The sequence below is a fragment of the Chiroxiphia lanceolata genome, chromosome 3 (assembly GCF_009829145.1).
Source record: "Chiroxiphia lanceolata isolate bChiLan1 chromosome 3, bChiLan1.pri, whole genome shotgun sequence".
NCBI classification, from domain to species: domain Eukaryota; kingdom Metazoa; phylum Chordata; class Aves; order Passeriformes; family Pipridae; genus Chiroxiphia; species Chiroxiphia lanceolata.
Genome location: NC_045639.1, coordinates 11,114,224 through 11,140,241, shown reverse-complemented (window position 1 = coordinate 11,140,241; position 26,018 = coordinate 11,114,224). Strand labels below are relative to the sequence as shown.

Sequence of the window (26,018 nt, the reverse complement as noted above, 5' to 3'; positions counted from 1 at the left end):
GCAGCCTTCACATGGGGTGTCCAGAGGCCATTTGACAGTTTGAGATAAAGACGTGTGTGTACTGGGGTTCCTGCTGCAGGAACATAAAAAAGTGTGTGTTATGTGAGCATTCTGCCACATCCAATCCTCTCCCTTCCCAAGGCTCCCTCTTCACTTCGGCCCCTATCACACACACGCCATCTGAGGAGGAGCAGTGCTGGTTACCTGAGAGCCCCAAACTCCATGAACAGATCGACTGGGGTGACTTCACTGTCACCCCTTCTCTGGTGAGATGTAGAGGATTTGCTGGTCTGTCTGCAGGTGTTAAAGGCTTTGCTACTTCACTTCTGTCTCACCAGATTTCCCTCTGAAAGCGGTGTAGCACTGCAGCTGCCTCTGGCTCAGGGTGGCATTGCCTAATCTGTGCTGCCGTGAAGCATCCTGGCTTTTGCCATCTCTGGGAAAACTACCTCTGTAATAGTCATCTGCTGTATCTGCCTTACTGCTGCAGGATGCTTCCTTTTTTTTTTCTTTTTCCTTCCTGCTGCATCCTTCTCACCTCTATTCAGTAAGGAGAGCGTAGGTGCTCTGTGTAGTGGGTGCTTTCCTCCTCGTTCCCTCCCTATCAAGCGCTCATCACATGATAACAGACCTCACCCAGACCCAAGCGGCTGCCGATCACAGCGTGTCGTCAGCTGGCACCGCTCCCAATTCTCCAGAGCTGGCAACTGTCCTCTTTTCTTTGAGCTCCGATAACGGGAACAGATTAGCGGTGGGAGCAGCCGGAGCACTGCTTTATGGGGCTTTACTCCTGTATACCTCCGGTTTTCCACAAATCTCGCCAAGTGAGTTTCCTGATTGTGGGCTGTGTCATTTGCTGTGCTCCCCTTCCCTGCCCCCACCCATTTCCTGACATCACTTTAAATCCGGCTGTAGCAGTGGTCCAGTTCTACTGGAGCACTCCACCCAGGACTTCCTAATGCAGTAAATCTTGCTGATCAGGGGAGTCATACGGTGTGTGGAGCATGAAAAACTACAAAGCTTTGTCGAGCTTAGGAAAGAAATCCTCAAAAAATGACAGAGTATTGAACTCTTCCCCCCCCCCCCCTTTCTGTGTGTAACCTTCATTCGGTGAGGCTGCTCTACCCTAAGTAGGAATAAACAAACAAAAACTCTTAAGTTTCTCTCTACTGCAATCTCCTGCAGCAGTTTTGAAATGATCTGGCATAAAGGAATAAATAAAATACATTCCCATTGCTTTAAGTGATCCGTTTGCAGTACTTTTCTAGACTGTCACCATCATCATCTTGCAAAACACCATGGGTACTGTTTGGTTTGCCAGTGGTTACACCATCTGGCCTCAGAGGTAGGAGTTGGTCATTCTGAGGCTAAAATGGTCCAAAGCAAAGGTTTGCAGTGCTGTGATTATGATTTAGCTCTTGGCAATCTTGCAGCTGTATACTATGCTAAAGAAGGCTTTTTATTCATAAGGAAAGCATTGGAGCCCCACTGGCATTATGACCAGATACTTTTCTGCTGGAGGTCCCTAGGATCCAGGATTTCCTTACTGTCCTGGCATTTTGGCTTGTCCCATGTGCTACTGATTCAAATCTAAAAACACAGACACAGACTGGGTTTTGTTCTTCTTTCTCTTAAGTGTGGACACTGGGAGTAAAAGGACACGTCAAATTTTGAGCCTCTTATTTCCCAGTGTAAAGTCACCTGCATATAAATGGGGGAGGGATCAGATAGACTTGAGTCAGGTGTTTATAACTGGCCTGAGCATGCTCCTCTTCTTAAAAACTAATTTATTTAAACAGTGGGCAATTGATGGAATTTACAGCCCAGTATGTTGTGCTACAGGATTAATAAGCAGTGTCCCATAGGACACCTGCAATTTGCTGCCCTGAAACACTGCTTGGGATCAAAGTGCCCTTCTGCCATATTGCCCATGAGCTATATATGGTGACCAGAACTTGTGTGTGAAATGCCTGCAGGTCCTTTCCTCCAGATCAGTTGTCTAAGGCAAACACAGCCACCCCTTCTGCCTATCACTGCGTCCTTGTCTTTAGCCACAGCTGAATTTTTCCTCACTTCATATCAGTCTAAAGCGTATCCACCATCCTAATGTAGTGTCAAAGCCCTGAAGAGAAACAATGTCTGGTGGAAGAGGTGCCTTGTGTGAATATAACTAGTTTTGATGAGTACTGTAGAAGGAGTGATGCTTGCTGGTGAAAGCTTTTAGGGGAATGTGCCTGTTTCTTGGCAGGAGACATCACAGTTCTTCTGGATGCTCCACCATCATAAACAAACAAATGCTCCTTTTCACTTTTGTCTTGTTGAGGCTTTTGCACCTTTTTTTTTTTTTCCTCTTTTCTTTTAATCGGCTCTGGTCATCTCCCTCACACTGAGTTAAACTGCAGCATGGGACTTGATCTGAAGTATTTTTATGTCCTGTGGCAGAGCATATTTGCATGATACCCTTAACAGCTTTGTTCTCTACACTTTTTTGTGGCTCTCAGGTTACTTCAGGGGAGATTCCAGGGAATGGGTGTTGTGAGGTGCAGTGTCACAAACACACTGGGACCAGTCTGTGTCCACAGTGGTCAATTCATGTGTGTCCTCCCAGAAATAACACACGCTGGGGATTTTTCTGCTGTGGGCACTGATTACACTTGCAAATGATACTGACATGGGGGGAGCTCTGAGTGTTCCTGAGAACAGGGTTACAATTCAAAATATTGACAAAGTGGAGAAATCACCTGGAAAAAATAAATGGTGATTCAGAAAAGGACAAGCACAAAGTTGTAAACTTAGGTGAGAATAATGGGCTGCCCAGACCCAACATGGGAGATGGCTGACTGAGCAGCAGTTCTGCAGAGAAGGGATAGAGTTGATGGTGGATTCCAGGCTGACTGTGAGTCACCAGGCTCATACAGCTATGAAAAAGGCAAGCTGGGGTTTATAACCAAGAGGGTACAGCGATCCTTCCACTCAGCTCAGCTTGGTGAGGTCTCAGCTGGAGTCTTGAACCAGTTTTCTGCTCACAGCCTTTAAAAACAGCAAAACAATTCAAAAGTGGGTCAGAAGAAAAAAGGGGGAGGAAAATAGCATGAATGGATGATTTAGCAGACATGACCTATACAAAGAAAATGAAGGTATCACAGTTGCTCAGTCCAGGGCAGAAAAAAATGAGGGAATGTATGGACATGGTAGCACCTGTAAAACATGGGAAGGAATAAACTGTTTAGCATATATTTCAGGAACAGGCCTGTATAGTTGTGTCTCGTGGGAGCTTTGTGCAGAGCAGTCCCGGTGACAGGCTGTCACCAGGAATCCACAGAAGCCTCTTTTTAGCAAATGTCTTTATCTGGATCTGTGTTCCTGTGGCGATGTTCCTTCTTCTCTCCTGTTTTGTGGTGGCCAGCCTGAGAAACACATGGTGTGAAGGGAGCCTTTGCAGGAGAGCTGGTCTGGCCCTGTGAGCTGGGGAGAGCAGAGCAGCTGCAGGGCTGACCTGCCCCTCCAATCGATCCGTGGGATGGCTCAGCTCGCCCTGCGCTTTTGTGCTGAGGAGGCGGCAGACTCGTGTCCAGGTGCAGCCTCACAAATGCTTGGTCAGAGGTGTGCACTGACGTCAGGCAGTGAGATTTTTGGCTCCTGATGTAGGGAAGTTCAACATTCGGGTTTGGCTCGCATGAAAAGGCCGGTCACTGTCCTCTGTAAGGCAGGAGAGGTGACCTGGGTGAAAGCTAGAATGCTGCTTCAGACTCACTGCACGACTTGGTGGTCCTGCAGGAGCACCAGGTATCAGGTCTCAGGGTATGACAGATGCATCCTGACCGATGTCCCTTTAGCACCAGCAGCCAAAACATGGTGGTTGTGTTGTTGCGAGGGGTTTGTTCTCATCTTTTAGGGAGATTTTTGTCTTGGGGTGGGCTCGCTCTCCCCCATCGTGTAAGAGCTACCGCAGCAAAGCAATATTAGGAAGTAAGATTTTAGCTGTCTTCCACGTGATTAGTCCTGCTTGAGGGAGGGGGAAGGGCCTCACACTCCCTATTAATCATTTCTTCTTCCCTCCTCCCATCTGCTCAGCGATTCTCTTGTGCTTGCATCCACCACTAATATTTGATCATTTTATTTCTCTGACTCTCTCCCTCTCTCCTTGTTGGTTCTTTCTTGAATCTCTGCCCTCCTTGCTCCCACATTCTTGCAGAGATGCTACTCGATGACCTAATTTTCTGCCCTGGCTCCCCTGGAAAAAAAAAAACAAACAGGAAAAAACCCGAAGTAAGAAAAGACAAAAAATACTCCAAAGTTCCTCATTCCCCTGTCCCTGGACATTACGCCTTTTCCTACTGGTCAGCACCTTCTGCCAAAGTTGTGGGCAGTGCCTGCTTCCCTCCTCCTCCTCTTTGTGCCCTCCCCAGAGGCTACAAGCCTGACTCCTCCTCCACCTCCTTCTCTTCCAGCTGCTTTCACTAGCCTCCTAGCTCTTCTTGGCAGTGAGGAGCCTGGACATCTGTAGAAGCAGCTGGAAGCAAGATGGAGAGCCAATATCCTGCAGCTCATCAGATCTCTACAAACCTCAACTCAGGAACAAACTGCTTAATTTGCTGTGTTTTTGTACTGTTTAGTTCACACTGCTCGCTGCTAGTTTCTCACCATCCCAACAAAGCTATGGGTTTATTGACATATGTCAGGTCATGTTATTTTAGAAATCTTGTCACCAGTCTGTAAATATGACTGCTTTTATGCTATAGTGGAAGAAGCTAAAGTCAAGCTTTGTTTCCACCTGGATCTTCAACATTACCTGCCTTTATCATCATATGGCTCCATGGGCAGAATTTAATCCTGCATTAGCTAAAATTTGACCTCTTGTGAAACGAGCCAAAGGTACCACAAATTCATATTCCTGAGAACATAGCAAAAGTATTTTTTATGGTTCCCTGTCACTCTTCCACCTTATTTACATCAAAACCTTCTTGCCAAGTTCACTCTGGTGATATTCTGAAAGGTGACAGTCATCTTTCCTGTAAACTCTGGAAAGGCAGTGTTAAACCGAGCGCAGCAGGGCTGACCCTCCTACAAAAAAGGAGCAATAGAGGTGCAGGATCCCTGCTACTGTTCCTGCAGAGTTGGGGAAGCTGGCAGGGGGCTGGGAGTTGCAGTGTTTTGCAGCAGGGCTTTTGGGGATGGGCCCCTGAAGGGAAGCTTTGCGAGCGGCGTTGCCGTGAAAAGCCTCGCAGCGTGTTACATGATGCAAGCTCCTTGGCAAATGCTGTAATTGTGTCACTGAAATGGCTGAGCCACAATGCTCAGGGAAAAGGTTTTTCCTGGTGAGCCTGTGGACGCACTATATCCTTCCCTGGTACACGAGGGGAGTCTGGGAATACCGGGAATACTGCAAACTGCCGTGAGAGCTTGTGATCGGGGAAGGTTCCTTGTGCTCTGTTTCGGGATTTGAAATTTGCCAATTGTGTGGCTGAGAGCACGTAACAAGAGATACGACTAGGGAGATGCTTTAAAAATATTTTTCAGAGGACTTGGGAGTGAGTGTGACAATTAGGGACACCATTTTCATAAAGCTTTCAGCCCAGCATCCTGTTTAACTCTCGCGACAAACTGCAGTTATGCACAAAAGCAGCTACTGGCATTTTTAATATCTTGTTCCCTCAGCAGCTAGCGGTAGCTGCTTGCTTTTAAACACCATTATTTGCACCCAGAGCAGTTGGAGCAGAGAGGTACAAAGTAAAGGGAATGGCTTTAGAAATCAGGCTTTAGGCCTGATTGAGGCTAAGGCTTCAAACCACCATCTCTGACAGGGCTGAGCAGTGCTTTGTAGCATGGATGTATGTGTGGATACTCAGAGCCTACATGTGGTGTTGTCAGGTGTTTAAGTCCAGTGTAAAACAAATACCCTTTGCAAGTAGCCCTAATATATATCTTGGTGGGGGTTTTTTGTTTTGTTTTGTTTTTTTTAGTTCCCCCTGTCTCTAAACCTTTGTTGCGAAGCAGAGCTCTCATATTTTCCATTCCTAATTCAAGAGCTGGAGGGATCGCCAAAGCCAGGTATCAAGTTACAAGAGAAAGAGTGAAGACATTTGGTTGCAGCTTCATTGGCTCGCACAGTGCATACACCCAAGCAACCATTTTCATCAGCCCCCATGTCTGTGTTAAAACTCTGCAAGGAAAATTGCCTTTTCTCCAAGTCTGCGCTTGGGAAGGACAGTGTCTGCAAGGAAAGTTCCCACCAATAAAGGTGTTTGAGGGCTGGGAACAGGAGGAAGGAAAAACCCTGTAATGATCAAAAAAGCATCTCATCCATAGTACAGGAAATGTTGTTCCTCCTCATCTTAGCTACTAAAAAAAGGCAAACCAACAAGTTTCAACAATAACAATGTTCAAATGAAATCCTTTGAATGGGTAATGTGTGTAGCTTAAAATGAAAATGTGACTCAGCCAGGAATTGTTACTATTTCTGGTACTGTTTTAGTTTTTAAACCTAGTCTACTTCAGATATTTGGCATGTCCTTGGTTGTGATAGGAGGCTGATTAGAGGTGGTGACTAAATATCCTTTATGGGCTGACTAATTCAAACTTGGATCTTTTCTGCTGAATTTGAGATTTGAGGCTCTCTTCTTAAACTTAGACATGAACTTGAGTCAAGATTTCAATGTGTAAAAGAAAGCCAAACCACTGTATTCTCTCTTGTTTTTTTTTTAACCTTCTCATTATCACCTCCTTTCTAGCCTTTCTTTTCTTGGGGTTTTCCAGACCATGGTTTTTCCTCAGAACCTGTTCTCCTCTGTGTTTGGATGCTTTCTTCAAACCTTCAGCTGCTTCTGCTTGATTCTTAAACTGATGTAGGTGTTTGGCTGTTTCCTCAGTAGTTTGTCACACCAGAAGAGCCTCCTTAAAGAGCCTCCTCACCCTCTTTTCCTTTCCTGTGTGTTCTCTTCGTCTTTCCCCTGTGTGCTGGTTTTTCTTTTGTCGATCTCCATGTGTTACTCCTTTTCGTTGCTCAGTTGCACTTGCCTGGCTGGAGGAGCTCTGCAAGCCACCTCTTCTGTTTCCCCACCATGCCTTTCCTCTGGTAGAGCTGATGGGAAATGCTGTATTTCCCCCTTCCCTCCTCCCACTGCCCCCTTCCTCCCTGCTTCCTTTTCTTGTATAGCTCAGTGAAAAACACTTAATTAAAAGGACTTTGGACTAAAAGAGGAGCAGAACAAACTCAAGTTATTTCCCTATGTATGTTTTCTACTGTCTGCCTGTTCCTGCAACTGGACACTCAGCCTTTGAAGCTGGATATTCATGGGAAGCAGTAGAAGAGATTAATTTTGGAAAGGGTAGTAGTGAACTGACTTTTGATTTCCTTATTTATGTGTGACTGTTACCCATATGCTGGAGACCACATGTGACTTACAACACCCGCTCTCTGCGCTTCCTCAGTTTTTCTGCCGAACCTTCAGTTCACATTTTGGTGGCTATCTTTACGGTGAAAAGAAGTACAAATATTGTTCCCTTCACACTGAAAGTTTAGGTTAAAATTAAAACACACACAGAGCTGCAGGAGCTCTGGGACTCATCTCCTACAACCCCAAAGGCTGCCTTTGAGGGCAACCTTGGGGGCTTTTCAGGGAGCTGAAAAGGGGAATTTTGGTATCGTACACAAGCATTTTGTTTCCTGCTGCTTGTGCGGCAGTTGTGAAGGTGTCCCTAAACTGTAGTAGTTGTCAGTGTGTGATTGCTATACTGGGATACTCTGTGAGCCCTAAATGTGAAGCATGAGAGGGGGACCATAAATGAATCTGCATATTTTCAGCTTATCTGTCCTTATTTTTCCCAGTGTGGCGGGCAGTGATTTCTTGTGTGTGCCGCTTGTGCGCTGTGGAGCCTGAACAGAGAGTCCATGCAATATGAAAGGCACAAACTGAATTAAAACTGTTGAGTTCTTCCCCTCATGCCACTTTTCCTGGCCAGTTTTTTCTGTGTGGTCTGTATGTTGTTTGCGTGCTTCCAGTGCTGCTCAATGAAACACACAGCACTTCTGGATAACAGACAAAACAAAATTAGGTGCTTTGTTGTTACCCATATGCCTAGAACTAAGGATAAGAAAAGACTCGTCTCTTCTCTCCCTCGTCTCCACAGACCTTCAGTGCAAGGAGTAGGGGTTTGAAGAAGTTGAGTGAAAACCTGAAGGGAGTCCAAGGTCTTCTTATGTTTGTGTAATTCCTAGTGGGAGCAAAGTGATGTAACACCAAGCAGAGGCACTGTGCTAATGTGACTTTGGACCTGGGCAAAAGGAGGAAAAGCTGCAAGACAGCCTCTTGTCAGGAGCTTTTTCCTGCAGTCCTCGAGACAGTCTGGCTGTATTCCTGAAAGACAGGTCATATCCTGCCAGGCATGAGAGATGCTGAGTGAGGGTGTACAGCCTGTGCTCTGCAGATCTCTCCTTTGAGCCTGTGCCCATGAATACAGGAAGGACTCAATAGGAAAGGTCCTTTATGCAGATGTCTTCATATAGGTGAGGAAAAAGAAAACCTAAGTTCCTTGCCTCTTCTTCCGTCTTGCCCTTAGAAATGCCTCCCACGGTTGCCATCCCTTTCCTGGGAAGGCACAAAACCCTTCCCTCTGAGGGACTGTGGATTGGAGGCAATGAGTGCTGGCAGTAGGGCAGTCCAAAGAGCCAAGTCACCTCTGAGAACAAGAGAAGGATATAGGGATAATACCTGCATGCCCTGTTGTGTGCCCTGGTGCTCAGGAAGAGATGTTACTAGAAAGGTCTAACAGACAAAGCTCTGATGAGCAAATACAGATGTCGGACATATTTTCTACCTATCCAAGCTGGCCCTTACTGTAACAGAGGCACCAGGAGGAAATGTGCATTTGTACCTTCTGCAACTGAAAATGTAGCCCCAAATTCTGAATTGCTGGTTTATCTGCCCTGTCTAATGGATAGAGATAGAAGCACACATCACCTTCTGTCCATGTGGGAGGCTCCTGTGGCAAGGTGGACAGGATGCTTAGGGTGGGGCAGGGTTGAGAAGGCTCCCCAGAGCTCAATCCACCTGTGCTGTTAAGTCACTGCCTGTCCTGTACTTGTGCATGAATTTCAGGCTGGGTGCTGTAGCTCTGCAGTCTGCCCCCAGATGTGTATTAATTATTTATTTTCCTCCACGTGCTGGCAGATGGTTGGAAGAAGAGTCTGCCAAGCATAGTGCATGCTTGAGGGCAGTGATTTTAAGGCACGTTGTTGAGATTATCTGATGTTTCGCATTTTCTGTAATTTAGTTGGTGTGTGTATGTGTGTGAAGGGAGTATTTAAAACTTGTAGACAATAGTTTGCTGGGTTGCAGGGAATGAAACCCCTAATGAATAGTCCATTGTTTACATCCATTTGAGGCCGTTTCTTTGCTGAATTAGTGCCATGAAACATAGCTGCAACTCCGTTGTTTTTAACTCCTCTCTCCTTACCCATCCCCCTTCCTATTCCTTATGGTTGCTAAATCCTGCCGTTATCTTCTCTACGCAAGTTTCCAAGCTTTCTTCTCTCCTCTTGATTTCCCTCTGCTTAAACCTCCTATCCAAACTGGGTCATCTTTTGCTTCTAGTGTGGTATATTTTCCCATCCTTGGCCTCTTGGACTCACATTTCAGTCATTATTTTTATCCAGATGAATGTGGGCAAAGAAAAAAAAAACCAACCAAAACTGTTTTCTGCTGCCACAATCAGGTCTAGACCCTCCTCTTCCCTTTACCTTTCCCTCCCCACCTCCTTGCTTTGGAGCTCTTTCTGTGCCAGTTTGCAGCTGTGTATATCTGTATAATTATTTTATGACATATTTGCCTGCAAGCCCCCTGCCCAATTTCTAACCCTTATCTTCCTCTCTGTTCAGGCGACTTGCTCCCTTGCTCTCTCTGTACTGCTCTGTTCTCTCATCTCCTTGCCTTCTTCTGGTGACCCCTACAGTTTCAGGTAGCTGCCTTTCCCCCCTCTTTAAAAAGTGTGTCTTGTTGGCAGAGTTTTAAGCTTTCTTTTTTCTGTATCCAGTTCGCAACTGACCCTTTTTTTTTTGCTAATTAATGCTGTGTAGCTGTTTACCTACTTGACTTGCTGGAGTGATTGCTCAGACTGATGCATACCACACTCTGGAACTGTTTCTTCTCTCTCCAGCCCTGATTTATAGATAACTGGAAAAGGGAATTCTTGGCTGCCCTGTTTTGAAAACTATTACAACACAGAAAAACTCATTACATGAACACAGCACCTGATATAAAAAAGCTCTACTCAGTTTTCTGGTTTTCCCCATCAAAAAAAAAAAAGACTTCCCCTTATTATTCAAACAACAATTTCCTTCAAATTATATTTAACGGATGGAGGCACAAAGGCTTGCCTGCTTTTCCAGGAGTTTGTGGAAATTGGAACTGGGGAGTTTTTCATAATCAGTAGAGGGAACGGGATATTTTGGGGAGATTTGTTGGATTATTTTTTTTCTGGATAGGCAATGTGCCCATGCTACATAGTACAAACCAACCACATCTCTGTTGGGTTTGTGTTCACAGACCAAAGTACTAGGACAGGTATCTGCAGAGAATTCTCAAAGGCTGAAGAGATCAGAAGGCTGGGAGGGTTGGAAGGCCCCAAAGATTTCAAGAAAGTAGGTACAGACCAACTGAGAGTCTCCTTCAATTAAAGGAGTGCTATGCATTTGTGCATATCAAGAGCAGTTGCTTCCCTTTTCTCACAACCTCTGTGGGATGCCCTTTGGGCTGCAACTTGAGGGCAATGGTGTAAATTTTGAAATACTGTTTGTATGTGTAGGACAGTGCTGGTGTCCTTTTGGGCCAGTGGAGCTGCTCTAAAATATGTCAAAATCATCAAGTGACAAGCAAACCAACGATGCTTCAGCCCAGTGCCAAAGAAAATCTTGCAAGAGGGAGAATTATCTGTGAAAATTTACCCTGTTGCTACGGAGCTTGTTTGGTTGCGTAGATCATGTGAGAGTGGAATGATTGAAGAAATACTCCACTTGGTAAATGAACAGGGAATATAATTGTGCCAGTTACAGCACAGCTTCTGTGTGCATAAAACCTGAGACACCTGGTAGTGGTGCTGAGCAGGTACTGTCTGTTAATGGTCAGGCAGAGACACAGATTGTTTTTGAATGAATGTGCTTGTTTGAAGGCAAGAGAGGAGTGAAATGCCTCTGTCTTTAAAGCATTTCTCCTTGACGCCATATACTCTTAAGGAAACCAGATTTTGAGGACACAAGCAGCAAAATTTTCTGCTTCCCACAGTGGGGATGCTTTCTCCTTCTTACTTCCACTTCAAATTGATGGTAAGATCCTGAGGCTGTGACACTGCTTTTTGTTTGGCCTCTGAAAACACAGAGCCAATGCACAGAATTTAGGATCCATTCCTGACTTTCTTAAAATGGTTTACTCCTCTTCTTCTGTCCCTCACTACACATTGCACACTCCTCCCAACCCAAACTTCTGTAGCCCAGAAATAGGTCACACACCACCACCTGGACAACAGGCCGTCGCTTGCGTCATGGGCTTGGTGTGACGTTGGTGAGCCACAGATCGGGATGTGTGAGTGCCTGGAGAGCAGGACCAGCTTCTCCAGGGAGCGGGATTGAGAACACCCCTTGTGATACCTGGCCTTTGGAGGTGATGGGGGGGAGGACACTGTTTACAAAGGAAAAAAAAAAAAAGAAAGAGGTATAAGCTAACTGCATCAGCACACGGCTGTTCTGCTGGTTGGTTTGGATGATTTATAATGGTTATACAGAGCTTTGTCACCTTTATGCTGACTCGTTCCAATGCTGCCCAGAGGTCAGCCGACTGGCCTGTAAAAAATGAATTGTCCATCTCTGTGGCTTTTCCTGGTGGCCACGGTACTGGGGCTGTTGTCAGTCCTACTGTTGAGCTCAACTGGGGGCTGGAGGGCCGCCCAGGATATTCATTCAGCCTCTCAGCACTGGTGATTTAACTTCAGACATCCTTTTAAAGTGACCCTTTGCAGGGCATATACAAATCTCCTTTTTGCTTAGCGGGTAGAAGAGCAGCAATGCCAGCAGTCAGACTTGCAACCTTTGCTCAAGAATGCAATTTCTTGTCTATGTGGTTACTTTGGTAAGCTCCCAGGAAAGGAGCACGCTTCCAGTTTTTTTCAAACGGGGTTAGGATGGAGTAACAGGGCCAGTTGCTGCAAAAGATTAGCTGTAAAGGGGGTGGATATAATGGAATTAGCAGCAGAGACAGAGGTATCTGTGAGCATGCAAATGTTTTCATAGGAGACATACCTTGTGCTTCTTCCTGAGAAGTGCTGAGAACAAATTGTCACAGAAATGCAAAATGCAGTCAGTCTGTTTTGGGTTGAGGCAGAGAAATGAGGGCCATATAGCCTGGAGAAATGTGTATGAGTCTGCGTGGTGAAAATTCACCTTAATTAGATGGGTCAACAGATCCTGTTTCTCCTGCTCCTTCCGCAGTTTGCAGCACTGAGTCTAGGAAACGCCTCCTGAATTCGCCCACCACTGCCCTGACGGCAGTGCCTGGCACACTCACCTGCAGTCCTTCGTGCCATGTGGCTGGATGTCACTGAGACCTGGATCGTGACCTGTTTGTCTGGATGGACAACTTCAGCCTGGGAGGGAAGCCCAGCGCATCCCATGCCCGCCACACACCGTGTTCCTTAATGCTCCTTCCCCGCAGCTGGCTGGGTTTTGGCATGGAGAGGACGGCGTCTCTCCCGATGCCAGGGGCCGTGTCCCCTCCTCTCATTCTGGGGAGCTTGTGGTGCTGCTGTGCTGAGCAGTGTTTCTCTGAAAGTTGCTTAATAGACATGCTTAGGCTCTACTTTATCTTGACAATACACCCTTTTCTTGAGAGAAATGAGAAGTTTCAATTTCAGTCACTAGCCTGTTTTTCATTAACCTGTTTTAGTCAGCAAGTCCTGGCTTTACTGTGCCACTCTCTCAAACTGCCACTCGTGAGCCTAACGAGGTGGAGCAAAACTCCTGTCCTCTGCAGAAAATGCACAGAGAGAAGAGACAGTTTTACCCCAAACGTTAAAGGAGACTCGGTCAAATTAACGCTACAGTAAATGTAAAATGTTTTTAATTTACTGAGTACTTTCAGCCTCAAGTTGGGGACAAGGGGAGCAAAGGGGGGGAAGGGTTTGGTTTGAAGTTAATAATCCTTTTAAAACTTTTGACTGAATCTTTTATTCAGTGTTTGTATAACTCAGTTATCTGCTAGTTAATACCAGTACTTTTGATACCTCTCCAGAGCCAATACATGGCAAACCTTCAGCCCTGTTGGGTATTTGTGCTACAGCATATTTAATAGCCATGACAACAATTCAACAATTGTATAGAAGCCTCCCCTCCCTGTCTGAGTGTTGCAGGCACCAGAGTGTCTCCATTGGAAAACCCCTAAACACACAGTTTCAGCCAAAACTGGTTTAATGATAGTCTACTGAGAGCTTGACAGGCTTTTTCTTTTTTTTTTTTAAAAAAAAGGGGCACTTTTTTCCCTTTCTCCCCCCCCCCTATTTTTTTCTTAACTTCTTCGCCTCTTTTGTGAGAGCTGCCGCCAAAAAAACACAAGGCAAATTAAAAAAAATAAATTGCTTTAAATCGCTTAACAGGCTTGATGAGACAAAGCCTGGTGTGTTGGAGTGGCTGCAGGGAGCTCTGCGGCTGCTTTTGTATGATTTCAGAGGTGAATTTAGATGGCTGGAAGATAGATGGGTGCCAGATGCAGTTTGACACAGATTCCGGCAGCTGCTCCTGCGCGAGGTTTCATTAGCGGCGAGTCTGCCGGCAGCAGAGCTCCGGCGAGGCCCCCAGCGCTGAGCCGACAGCGAGAACACTGAAACAATACAATATTCGCTAAGTGATTTTAATCTGGGAGATTAAATGACACCCAGTTGGTTTCCCGACTTAGAAAGCCAACGCAGTGTAAAGCTGTTCGTGGCACTCGCTCTTACCCAGGCCCTTGTCACGTATGTTTACGTTGAGGGTGCTTCTCCGACCCACCCCCCCCCCAATCCTGAAATGGGAAGAGAAGGGTTGGTTTTGTGTCGCAGTCATATTTTTCCATCCTAACTGTATAATGTGCTTTTAACTGCAACAGGAAATACTGGCCTCACTTCAACAAATGCTTACATTGGACCGAAGTGCTCGCGTGCTCCTGCTAAGCACAGGCGAAACTGTTTGAAAGATTAGGGCCACGGTCTGTAAAGAGAACGGCCTCCTTTTTAGTAAATGAGCAAGTCCCAAAATCAGGAAGTCATTGGTATTTACAGGCTTGGGCAATTGGCTTTGGTTTTAAGTGAACCAGTGTACCTCGATGGATGACTTGATAGAAATGGTGGTGGAGCTGCTGTTCTCCAGGCAGATGAAGTTTTATTTGTGGAGGGACACTAAAGTTTGGGATTTGGTGAAGGGAGAGAAAATGTAATCAAACTTATTTGCAATACAACCTAAGCTGACTGTGGCTAAAGATTCTTCTAGGGTGACTTTGTGGGACTTTTTGGGAACCCTTGCTGTGGCACACCTACTGTGTGGTTATTTGGGCTTTGTATGAACTTTGTGTATCTCTGATTGCTTTAGCAAGTAAGTCCCTGAACTTCAAAAAAAATGTTTTTCCTCTGGTAGTTGGGAGAAAGTATATAGGGAAGCGAGCAAACAAAACCTCCTTTCTTATGTGCCACCTGAATTTTGCCTTTACATATGTAACTGCTGATGTCAAACTACGCTGTTCACTTTGAGTCATTTACCGTCCTCACAGTAAGCAAACAAACTAGCTTTTTCTTTTTTTTCCTCCAATAAATAAGCAAGTTGGATGTGTATGGGCTGCTGCCTTTCGATCTCAACCGTTGTTAGCTTGTGCCTGTTACATCTGTGTCTAGATGCCTTTGGTAAGTACCCCATGCATGGCTTCAATTAAGCTTTCTATATCGAGAAAGTATGCCTTAATTTATCAGGTTAAAGATATCTCTGTTACATCAATTTGCTCACAGTGTGTTGTGACCTAATCAACTGGGGATGTAAGCCATTTCATGAGGAGTAATTACTCAACAACAAAAAATGTCTCTCTTTCCTAATAGCCGTGAGTGAGTTGGCTAATTGGAATCCATTTCGGTAGTGGCAGGTCAGCAATCAGGAGGTGGCTTTCCTGGCTGGCTTCTAGGTGGGAGGGGGAAGCTGAAACACAGAGCTGTGGTTTCCCAAGGTCGCTGTGGGAGCTCCCCTGCCATTCGTATCTGTGTCCATGTGCTGAGAGCAGGGTGCCCTCACGCTCCCCTTTACCACTGATGCTGTGACACTGCTTGGTCAAAACCCTTCCCTGGATATTTTTGAGGGAAAGAATTCACGAGTGGGTTGGAAATGCCAGATCTGCTTTCAAAGACTTGCAAAAGAGTTCTGGTGGTATTATCATTACTGGGGCTAGGGGGCTGCAGAGATGTTACCATGTGACAGATCTTCTCTTTTGCCTGGCTAGACCTTGGTCAGGAGATGATGTGAAGTTTTGGGATGATGGCTCGTTATCTCTCTACTTGGATTAACTTATGACAGTGACAGAGCAATTTTTGTTTTCAGTAATGCATCACTTAGGAATGTGGGCTGCCAGTCCTGCTAGAGGTGCCATGCTGAGGCATTTTAGATGACCCCACTGTTTGCTGTCCTGTTTTTCTACTTCACCAAGAGATAGATCACTGAGGTGGATTCTGATTTTTTTTTTCCTCCCCTCCTTGGCTTCAAACCTTGCTGAGAGGGAGGTGGAGAGGAAAATCCTCATGAATTAACATTATTTCCCTGGTGGGCTTTGCTGCCATTTTATCTAATTACGCCTGCTGTTTTCCAGATCACATTGTAAGCATTTGCATGAAGGGGCTTTCACTTACCTCCTCAAGTAAATTAAATAACAGCCCTTAGGCTGGGCTGACAGCATAATGCATTTTCATGTGGGAGATCAACAGCTCCCATACCTTGAGATGGGAAATGCTGAAATGACAGGGAAGCTCTGTGCTTTTGTCTGGAATTAGGGCAACTAGACTGAGTTAGGGCTACGTTGAAAACGCCTGCTGCTGGCTCTTGGGATGTGTAGGGATCAGTAGGAAGAGAGGGAGACATGGGAATCTGCAGAGGGCCACAGAGAACAGATTCATGAGGATTCACCAGCTATGTGCAAGATGTGCAGGGAAGCCAGGGAAAGCAAGCCTGTTGTCAGCAGGTTTAAATGCACAGCCCTATTGGAAAGCGTGAAGGGATCTGCAAACCGTGAAAGATTGGAAGCCACAGACATAAAACAAATGAGAGGTACAGGCCCTGCCCTGAGGATGTTTACAGCATGACTTCGTGGATGAGGAAGGCTGGACTTGTGTTGAGCACTCTGGAAATCAAAACACATGGCCTTGACTTTCATTTCCACAATAAGCCATCCCATAGTTTCCCTGCGCTTCATTTCTTCAATTTGCAAAATGAGGCAGTAGCCCGTCTGCTGAAATGACAGTCCGCTGCTTTCTTTGCCTGACCCGTTACTCCCAACGAGTATCCAGCCTCAGGAACTGTCCTCCTGCAGTGCTTCAGAGCTCCTTAGAGCCCTTTGTGATATCAGCCTCATGGGATGACCCGGTTCCTTCCCAGTCCTGTGTGTTATACATCAGAAATGTACATCAGCCCTTCCCTGGTTGTGGTCACTCCTCCATTCCTTTGATATAGTTGAGAGCTGAGGAGGAGGAAAATGGATCAGAAGCAAATGACCATGAGCTCCTGATCAGCCCAGGCTTGTCCTGGCAGGAAAGAGGATATTAACGGGAAGGCAGAGAGAGGAACTCCACCTCCCCCAACCTTTAGGCTTGGACAAGCCTAGGGTGGCCCAAAATTCTGGTGTCCCCTTGGGTTCTTTCTTTACAGGACATTTAAGCCTGCCTGAACTGGGGACATGCTGGCTGATGAGCTGCATGGCCAAACTGAGTGAGCACTTAGTGAGTGAGGAGGAGAAGCAGATGGACCTCTACAGCAAATAGGGAATTTAATCTCTGCTCTGGCTTGCTCATGTTGGTCATGAATGAGGGTCAGCAACAGGAGGGGCTGCTTAGCCTGGGGGGTGTGTGTCTCACGCAAGGCTCCCACCACACGTTTCATGTAAAGAAAGAAAGATCATATGTGGTGTCTTAACTGTAACTCTGTCGTGACAGTGACCCTCTCAGGATCACACCTGTAATGTTGAAGTACCTTCTAGCTTTTGGTGCTAATTCTTTTTTCCCTGTGTCACTGGTTAGGGATTAAGGAAATCATGCAGATCACTAAGATCTGCTTGAAGGAGTCTGCAGTGACTCACTTTTGTCTGTGGATCTTTGCTGAAGAAATGCGGTTGACTTGTTTTTCTTTCGAAAATCAAGTTTTCTGTTCCATCAAAACATAGTTCCAGGTTGAAGGTGGAGGAGAGCTAGAAATGTTAGTGTGATGGGAGTGTAAACACATTTTAACTTCAACGTTAAAGCATCTTGGCTCTTCCAAGTAACTAGAGAACTACTTTGCGATGCATTTCTGTGTCTGAGATGAATTTTGAATGCCAGCGAGATAATGAGATTTATCAAATAAAAAGCCTGTCTTTCACTTTGTTCCAGCTTGGCCTTATGCCTCAAATACATGGAGTTTAGCTCAGAAGCAGCTTGTAATTTGTATCACAAAACCACCGTGTGTAATTCATGATGGACGGTGGCCACTGGGTAAAGGGAAGTTCACAGTTGGGACGTGGTGACATTTGTGCTCGGTCAAAGTGACTGCACAGGACAGGGGACAAGTGAATGGTCACTACAAGGTTACCGTGGGAGAGGCTGAGGAGGTGTTTGCCTTTATAAATCAGGGATTCAGATTTAATGTCAGTCGTTTTTTAGCATGAACGTGCCTGATGCAATACACAGTGCTGCTTTTAACACGTATGGGGAGATGATTCAGGACTGATACAGCTGCTTCAGTGATCTGGTAGTATACATCCCATTATCATTATTCACTCACATTATTCACTGTTAGAAAGCTTTCTAACAATTCACGATATTTCTCAAGCTCTCATCCCCTCCTCTCTCTTTCTAAAAAAATTAATTTAATCTTATTATTATTATTCAGATTCCTGCTGTACACATCCCCCAAGCAGGTGGGAGGGGGAGTTGGTGGGTGATGACTTGGCTTTGTTGGAACTTCACTTAATGCAGGGTGGGGGCAGAGAAAATGAAGCTAAATTACGCAGATCCTGAAGGCACAGCAAGTGTGCTACATCACTTGTGAGCATGACTAGAACTGAAAATGAATCACAGCCTTGTTAGACACTGTATGTGTCAGTGCATGTGGGCAGAAATATCATTCAGCGAGAGAGAGAAAAAGACAGAGAGACTACATCTTTTAAAGTGTGCTGGTCCCACTGAAATCGTTGTAGTATTTAACCTAATGGGTGAGACCTGGGAAACAGTGGGACAACTGCTCTAGGATACTTTACCTCATCAATTTTTATTCCTTTCTGAAAGTTCAAAAGGAGTCCAGACCTCTCAGCAGTGGCATCTCTTTTCTAAATCAGAAAAGGCTGTAACTGTGAGTTCAGGTTTGCACCCACTACCGAGGACTTTGTAATACAACTACCAACTATTCTGGGCTCGATTTGAGTGCAGAGTTGCTTCATGTCTACTGTGCATTAGGAAGCAAATTTGATTTGCTCTTCCTGTAAACTTTTGATGGTTCACGTGCACACGAACACACAGCTACACACATGTGCACGCTGAGCCAGTTCACATATTCCAGCTACAAAAATCCATTCCGGAACTGCAACTCTGGTTCTTGCAGCTGTATAATTCAAACAAGACGGATTTCTAAAATGGAAATTGGTTTTACAGGTAGGTTGCAATGTGACAGAGCCACATCAGGTGATTTGATGGAGAGATGCAGGAATCAGCTGGCCACTAAAATCTGCTATATCCCTGCTTGTGTTCCAGAAAATGCCACAAATGATAGCAACATTCCTCAAGAAGCTCTCCCACCTCCTGCAGGGACCTATCCATGGCAGCTAACTGGCAATAGCCATCTTAAAATTCCCTCCCTGGCACACTAAACCCACACTTTTTCAAAGCCAGATGGAATTAACCATTCTATTCTTTCAGGGAATTTGATTGAGCATTTTTGGGTGTTGTGCTTGGTGTCTGTGCTCAGTCATTGGCCCGTGATGTAATTTAAAAGCTGATGATTCTAGACACTAACCTGAGTTTTTAAAAAGTGGCTGGAGATGTGTGGTTTCTCCTTCATCCCCCTCCCACAGACCAGGTGCTTTGTATTTTCTGAACATAAAGTGGTTTCTGAACGTTGTGAAGGATGTACACTGTTTGCAGCTGAGAACACAACAGTGCACCTCCCCCTAAAAAAAAAAAAAGGGGGGGGGGAATATAGCCCCCCCACCATCCTGCTCATCATATGGCATTCCTAGATTGTCCTTACTTATTAAATGAAGTAGGAAAAATGGGAATGGCTTGTGATTTTCCTACTCTTAATGTAACTTTTTCTGGGGAGAAAGGCAAGGAAGGGATCCATACTCGCGACAAGTTAAAAATAAGTTTTAATTACTTAGAGTAAGAACATGTTCTGAAAAGTAAAGATTTTGGACTTAATGTGCATGGAACAAAAGGCCGTTGTGAGCTATGTACGAGAGTTGCTGCGAGTTTGTATTCTGCCCTTTTTTTCTGTGGGAGTTATTTCCTGTTGTTGACTAGAGTTCTTTATTTAGAACCACCTAGCTACTGAATGACGGCTCCCTTGCAAGAAGAAAAAGTGTGACTAAAATTTTGCTAGGGCTTATTCCAAGATCTCCCCACTGGCATTTATTTAGGGGGATTCTTTGCTAAATGAAAGGAAGAAGAGTTCAAAACAACAAATGCATTTCCTTCTTGTTATTTTGCCCACATCAGCTGTGGCAGCGCGGAGGAAAAAAGTTGTTGGGAGCCTGAGGTCTTTCACCTGAACATCTCATGGAAGGCAGTGTTTCTCTGACAGGAGGTGGTTTGGGTTAGGTTGTTCTGGTTTTAAAACCAAAAGAAACCCATGAAATGCCAGGCTTCCCTTTTTGCTGGTAGGAGCAATGCACCGATGTTCTTTCTGTGAACCCCACAACTAAGAGTGAGGAGTGAGCACTTGCACTTTCCCAGCTGCTCAGATGAGAAAGCGTTTCCTTTGAAAAGTACTGCCAGCAAACAGAGGTTTGTATGTGCTAACCTGCTTGGGAATAGTACTTGGATATGTGTGTGGAGTCAAATTATCAGCACTTTGACACCTGCTTAACTCTTTTTGTTCTTGGGGGGGGGGGCGCTGAATATCCAGTAAGAGTAAAGGAAAATTGGCAGAAGAGCAGATTCAGGGGAAAAAGAAAAAAAAAAAAAAGAAAAAGATTTAACCTGAAAGATAACACTATTGTAGTAGGTAAGTAAGCAAAGCAAGTGGAGTTTATTATGAGTTTTTTGCTTAGCAGGAATCACACTAGGAATGTCCCTTGGGTGTGGATGATTAGAAAATGCACTGGGGCATGAGGGATAGCAGATGGACAATCACCCCTCCTTGGCTTGGCTGGCCCCTCACTGTGAGCCTCTTGCAGAGGGTGCCTGTTTCTGCCCAGTTATTACAAATAGGCTGGTGCCTTTCTGTGCAGTACCTGGCTTGGTGGGCAGGTCCTTCACTCCACAGACAGGAGTTATGGCTCGGGACAGTCACTGGCATCTTTCCTTACACAAATAAATCTGGTAGAAACTGGCTTGTAAAGCTGAACCTCTGTAGGAAAGTGGATCTATGTGGAAGAGAGGCGTTTAGGAGCCTTCTGCCCATCCCCCCTTTTTTTTTTTTTTTTTTTTTTTTTTGAGGTTGGGAGAAGCAGCAGGGGAAGGCTCAGTGATACACCTCATGTTATTTTCTTCTCCTGCTGCTGTCCGGAGAATGTCCTGGACTCAGTAGCAGCACCATCAATGGGGATAAAGCTCTTCCTCCTTGTTTCTTGGATCTACCCCTTTTCCTTGACTCATTCCCCTCTGTAATCCCATCAGGTCTGTTTTGTTCCCTCACCAAGCCTAAAATTTAAAAGAAACAAAAAAAAAAAGGGAGAATTATTGCTTTTTTTGAGAGAGCTGCTTAGCTGCTTACGGCTGTCACAGAGGGAGCAGTATGCCACATGAAGCATCTTCTTCCCTAACTCCATACCATCCTTGCCCACGACATCTCTCTTTTTTTTTCCCGTATTTTTTTTTTCTTTTCCACCCCGGCAAATGCCCACACATGCTTTGTCAGATGGGTGTGACCAGGCAGGAGACCTACCTCTCCCCTCTTCCAGACCCCCTGCCACATTTCAAGGACATTAGCACCCCAGAGACACCGTGGGAGGAAGAAAGAGAACGTTAAGAGGTGCGAAAGGAAGGGGAAGATGGGCTGTGATGATAAATGGTGAATTTTCAGCTTTTTTTCTTTGCCCTGTTGGTAGAACCTAAATGCTGGGTGGGTTTGCAGTGATTTAGTGTTTCATCTTTGCTTCAGAATACTAATTAGGTGTAAACCTTTTTTAGCCTTTGGCTAATGGTCACTAAAAATGAACAGCTTCCTTTAAAGTGAAAGAACATAAAAAAAGGTTACAGGAGAGCCTAAGTTAATTTGTGCAGTTCCTTTTTTCTTCAGAAAGATACAATGTGTTTCTGACCGTTACGGGGTGGGTTTAGGTAGAGTTAAGAAATACAGACATGACCCACAGTCTGTTTACCTGCACATACAGTATGAGCTTCTGCTGACTCTTAGCTGTGCAAGCACTAGGGAATGTAGAGAGACAAAATGAATCATTACCACAGGCATAGTCACTAAAAGCATCTGATGTACTCATTCAGTCTTTTTTTTTTTAATCTCCTCTTTGCACACAATCTACGAAATAACACATTTTGTGAAGGGTTAAAACGACTTGTGCATTCACTGCACTGACTCAATGAGTTCAGTTCTATATGGTCTTCCATTATTTGTAGAGGAACAGAATGGCAGTGGGAGTTTATGCTGCTACATTTGATGTTCTTGTGCTAGGTTTTTTGCCAGCTCTTTTTTTTTTTTTCTTCCTCTTCTAAATTTGGCCCTGCAGATTCAACTTCTGTTTTATTGGGGTTTGTTGGTTTTGGCTTTTTGTTTTTTTCTTTAAAGAAGTGGTGTAGGTCACTCACTGTTTACTTAAAATTAGACCCTCAGAAACCTCTGTCTGAAAGGAGCACAGATAAACATTGTCTGTAAAGAATTTTGCACCTGGGACAGTCAGAGGAAGGATTTATCATTGCAAATTTGAATTACTTTGAAAATGCCTCTATCTTATTTGTTAAGCATTCCTTGAATCTAGAGGCTCTAAGAAGCTGCAGAAACTAGTTTCAAACAAGAGGCCCAAGCCCCCAAACTGTGTAGGAGCATTAATATGCTCTACAGGCTGTATTCCAGCCAGCAGAAGCAGCTCTAGAGGTGGGTGCATTCATTTGGATGTTGATGTATTAACTCATGTTTTCATGTAAATAAGGATTGAAATAGGTGGTTGTTGGCTTCTTTTTTTCTTTTTTTTTCTGGTAATGCATCTGAGCACAAACACATTAAACTCCAGTTGACATGGTTTTCAGTGCTGCATGACATATTGCAGTGCACCCTGAGCCACTGTACATGTACACTTCACATCAACATGGTAGCCACGACACCATTTTGGTTGTGCCCTCCCAGCCCCCAACTCATTGCTACTGTGGTACAATGCTTTAATGCAACGAATCTGAGCAGGAACATCCACTTCTAGAAGCCTCCAGTCACCGCACTGGTGGCCTCATTTGGTCTGTCAAGCCTTTGGCAGGGTTGAGCAGTGCCAAACGTATTCCAACTTGCCCATGCAACCAGGCCTCTTTCAGGTTTCAAGAGTGCTTAAGAAGAGTGCAGGGGGCATGTGTGCTCCAGAAATTTATGTCTCCACGTAGAGCTTTGTAGGAGCAGCTTTGCTTGGGAAAAGGGTTGTAGCACGTGCAGCGCACACGGTAATCCAGACCAGTGGAGCTGCTCTCTCCTGGTGACCGAGGAGCAGGTGGTCCATCAGCACAAGGGACATGGTGGCAACCCCTGTATTAAAGCATGTGTGGCTTGCATGTTTGACAGCCCCATGTTGTCAAGGTTTTCAGGCTCATGTTGGGTTTGTACTCAAGACTGGTGGGTGGCCTGAAGTCTTCTGGCTTGATTGCAGAGACATCTGTTTACACCAGTGGTTAATTAGGCCTGAAGACTGGCCATCTCTGTATTTTTCCTCACCGTTTCTGTGCTTTTTCTTGATTAGAAGTATTCCCTCCTCAGCTGTAAAACAGAGGCTTTGGTTTTATCTGCAGATTTTTTTCCCCTCTTAATCCACTGGCCCCAGTATGAGATGAATATCAGGACATCAGCATAGGCCTCTCTCCAAAAAAGTAACCAAGTGTTCCAGAAAAGAATGACTTGTGCTTTTGACAGAGACTGCAGAGTGAGCACTGAAAGGGAAGGAAAAGCAGCCTAAAATGGTTTAAAACATGGCTCGGTGCAGAGTACAATTCACTGTGTCACAAGAAGCAAGAATGGAAAGGGGAGACTGTTTTAGGAGCCTGTGTGCCGTACAAACAGCACCAGTGTGAACAGTCTGGCCTGGGCCAGAAATGAAGTACATCATGCAGGTGATGCAGCCTGAATGGGATTTGGGAAAGAACATGGATTTTTATAAAAAAGCAAAAAGATGTGAGAAGACATACAGCAATGGTAGGGAGCCCAAACCCCTGTCAGAGGACAGTCTTTCAGCTGGAGCAATGATGATGCACACCAACAGTCTCCAGAGAACTGGGAGTGCACAGGGAATTACAGAGGGAGGGAGTCATCTCCGTGCATGAGGAATGCAGCAAAACCTCCTCTGACTAAGCCAGCTAATGCACACTGCATTTTTTTTTTCTTTCCTGATAATCCTGTTCCATAATATTTCCTTAATAATTTAGTATGTGAAGAGTAGCCCTTTTGAAAAGCATCTAAATCACCAAATCTTACTTTCAGAAGAAACCTTACTACCCTTCTCCTTCACAGGCACTGGGGATTTTTATTAGGCATGGCTATTTGAGAGCTATCTTGGAGTTAAGGGTTGTTTGTTTTTTTCTTAATTACTTAATGAATTTACCATGTGGCACAACCCTTGGTACTGCCAAGCAGTAGCTTTCTATTACTAGACTGTACAGGCCCAATCCTGTGTTACCAAAGCCAAAAGCAGTATTTGGGAACTGACGTTGTCATTGAAATCTGTAGGAAGCTTAGAATAACTATAAAAAAGGGGGTAGTTTCACTCAGAATATTGGTTCATGAGCTCCCTGTTTTTTTGCATCTCAGTTCATTTTACCCAAAGAAGATCAACTGCCCAACTGGACATATAATATATGATACTGCATTAGAACTAAGGCTGCATTTGGTCATACTCATTAATTAAACTGATTTCTCCTGTAGGGTTTTTTTCCTAGAGAACTAACAGAGAATGATAATTAAGCATATTATGCATTCTAGGGAACGGTGTTTCTCCTACTGCCACAAAAACATTAAAGGAGAAAAACATGAACTAAAGCAGAAAATGAAGGGAGGGGGAAAGAGAGCTAAAATTGGAGTGAGAAGGGGTGGAGCATTCCCTCCTTCTGTTTTAACCAACTCCTGTGTGCCTTGGGACGTGTGGGGCAACCTTGTTACAGTGGAAGAGTTGCACCAGCAAAAAAAAAAGGAAAAAAAGCCATTGAAATCCCAAGGAAAGCAGCCCAGCTCACAAGCACGGGTCCCTCCCTGCTCGTGTACAGGTGCAGACCACAGTAATGCCGCACCCTGGTTTTTTTACTGAGGAGCTTGTTTTTATCTGTGGCTGGGCCTTGCATGAGAAGGGCCCTGCTCTGGAGGGTCAGTACTGACCCCTTAGCTGGCCTGAACGGAGATGGCACGAGGTCCTAGTGGTATTTAATCATGCAGTGTGATCCCTTCTTACCCAGGAGACCCGCGTTGCTTGGTGGGGAGAGCGCTGCTTGAGCGCTGCAAACGAGCAGCTTTGGCTGTAGGCAGGCCCTTTGTTTAGCTTTTCCCAAGTTACCAGTGCTGAGGCGATCTTTATTTGCAAAAAGTTGCCTGCTCTGGGGGCAGCATTAGGTATTTACCTGCCAGCTCCTGCGTGCACTAAGGCAAAAATATCCAGGGAGCAAATAAAGTTCTGTTGTACAATTACCTGATGAAATCTCATAGTACTTGTGTGCGCTGCAATTAGAAAGAAAAAGGCCGAGGATGAAATTAGAAACATAGGAAGCAGTTCACTCCCTCTTTTTTTGAAAAACGTGAGGGATGCCAACATTCCAGCACACCAAACTTTGCTGCTCTTTCCTAATTAGCACATGTGTTGATGGGCAGAGATTACCTGGCAGTCTGTAGTATTTCTAATGAATTGCCTATGAAGCCCATGTCTCTTCCCCCCTCCCAATCTTTCCAGTCTTTGATTTCTGTTCATTTATTTATTTATCTTCAAGGCAGGAGGGGTTTTGAATGATCTTCATGAGACTTGACCTCTTCAATCAGACAGGCTTTGACCATCCTTGCTCAAAGACAACGCTGCACTTAGACTATGCCTGTAGCCCACGTCAGGTCAGTACTGCTGCAGAAGAACACAGCCTGGTTCCTTCTCTTTTAGCATGTTGTCTTCATCTGTGAGCAGGGCCTGTGTCAAGCCTATGACTGCACAATTACATCTGCGCTGCTGCTCCCCAGGAAGCCCTTGTGTGCATCCTTCAGAAACGGGATGTGTTTTGGGTGGCTCCTCCTTGCAGACATGCAGACTTCCCCCCCACACTCCTGCAGGCTCTGGAAACCTCTCCACACTTCCTAGCACAGTGTTCTGCAGCTCAGTTGCAGGCTGTTTCTCTGTGCTTACTAACATGTTCAGACAAAACTGCATTTGGGTCTTGAAGGCACCTCCTGG

General features: G+C 45.1%; 1 protein-coding gene across 3 annotated transcripts in view; it reads left to right on the top strand.

Moving 5' to 3' along the window:
- SERTAD2 (SERTA domain containing 2) overlaps nucleotides 1–26,018 on the top strand; it is a 78,412-nt gene that overhangs the window by 29,546 nt on the left and 22,848 nt on the right. The window contains exon 2 of one of the 3 annotated variants that reach the window (XM_032683282.1): nucleotides 25,570–25,684. The exons of 1 other annotated variant lie outside the window; for it this stretch is intronic. The gene's annotated coding sequence lies outside the window, so the exon portion shown is untranslated. The remainder of the gene's footprint in view (nucleotides 1–25,569; nucleotides 25,685–26,018) is intronic. One more of the 3 variants, XM_032683283.1, reaches the window with a different exon arrangement.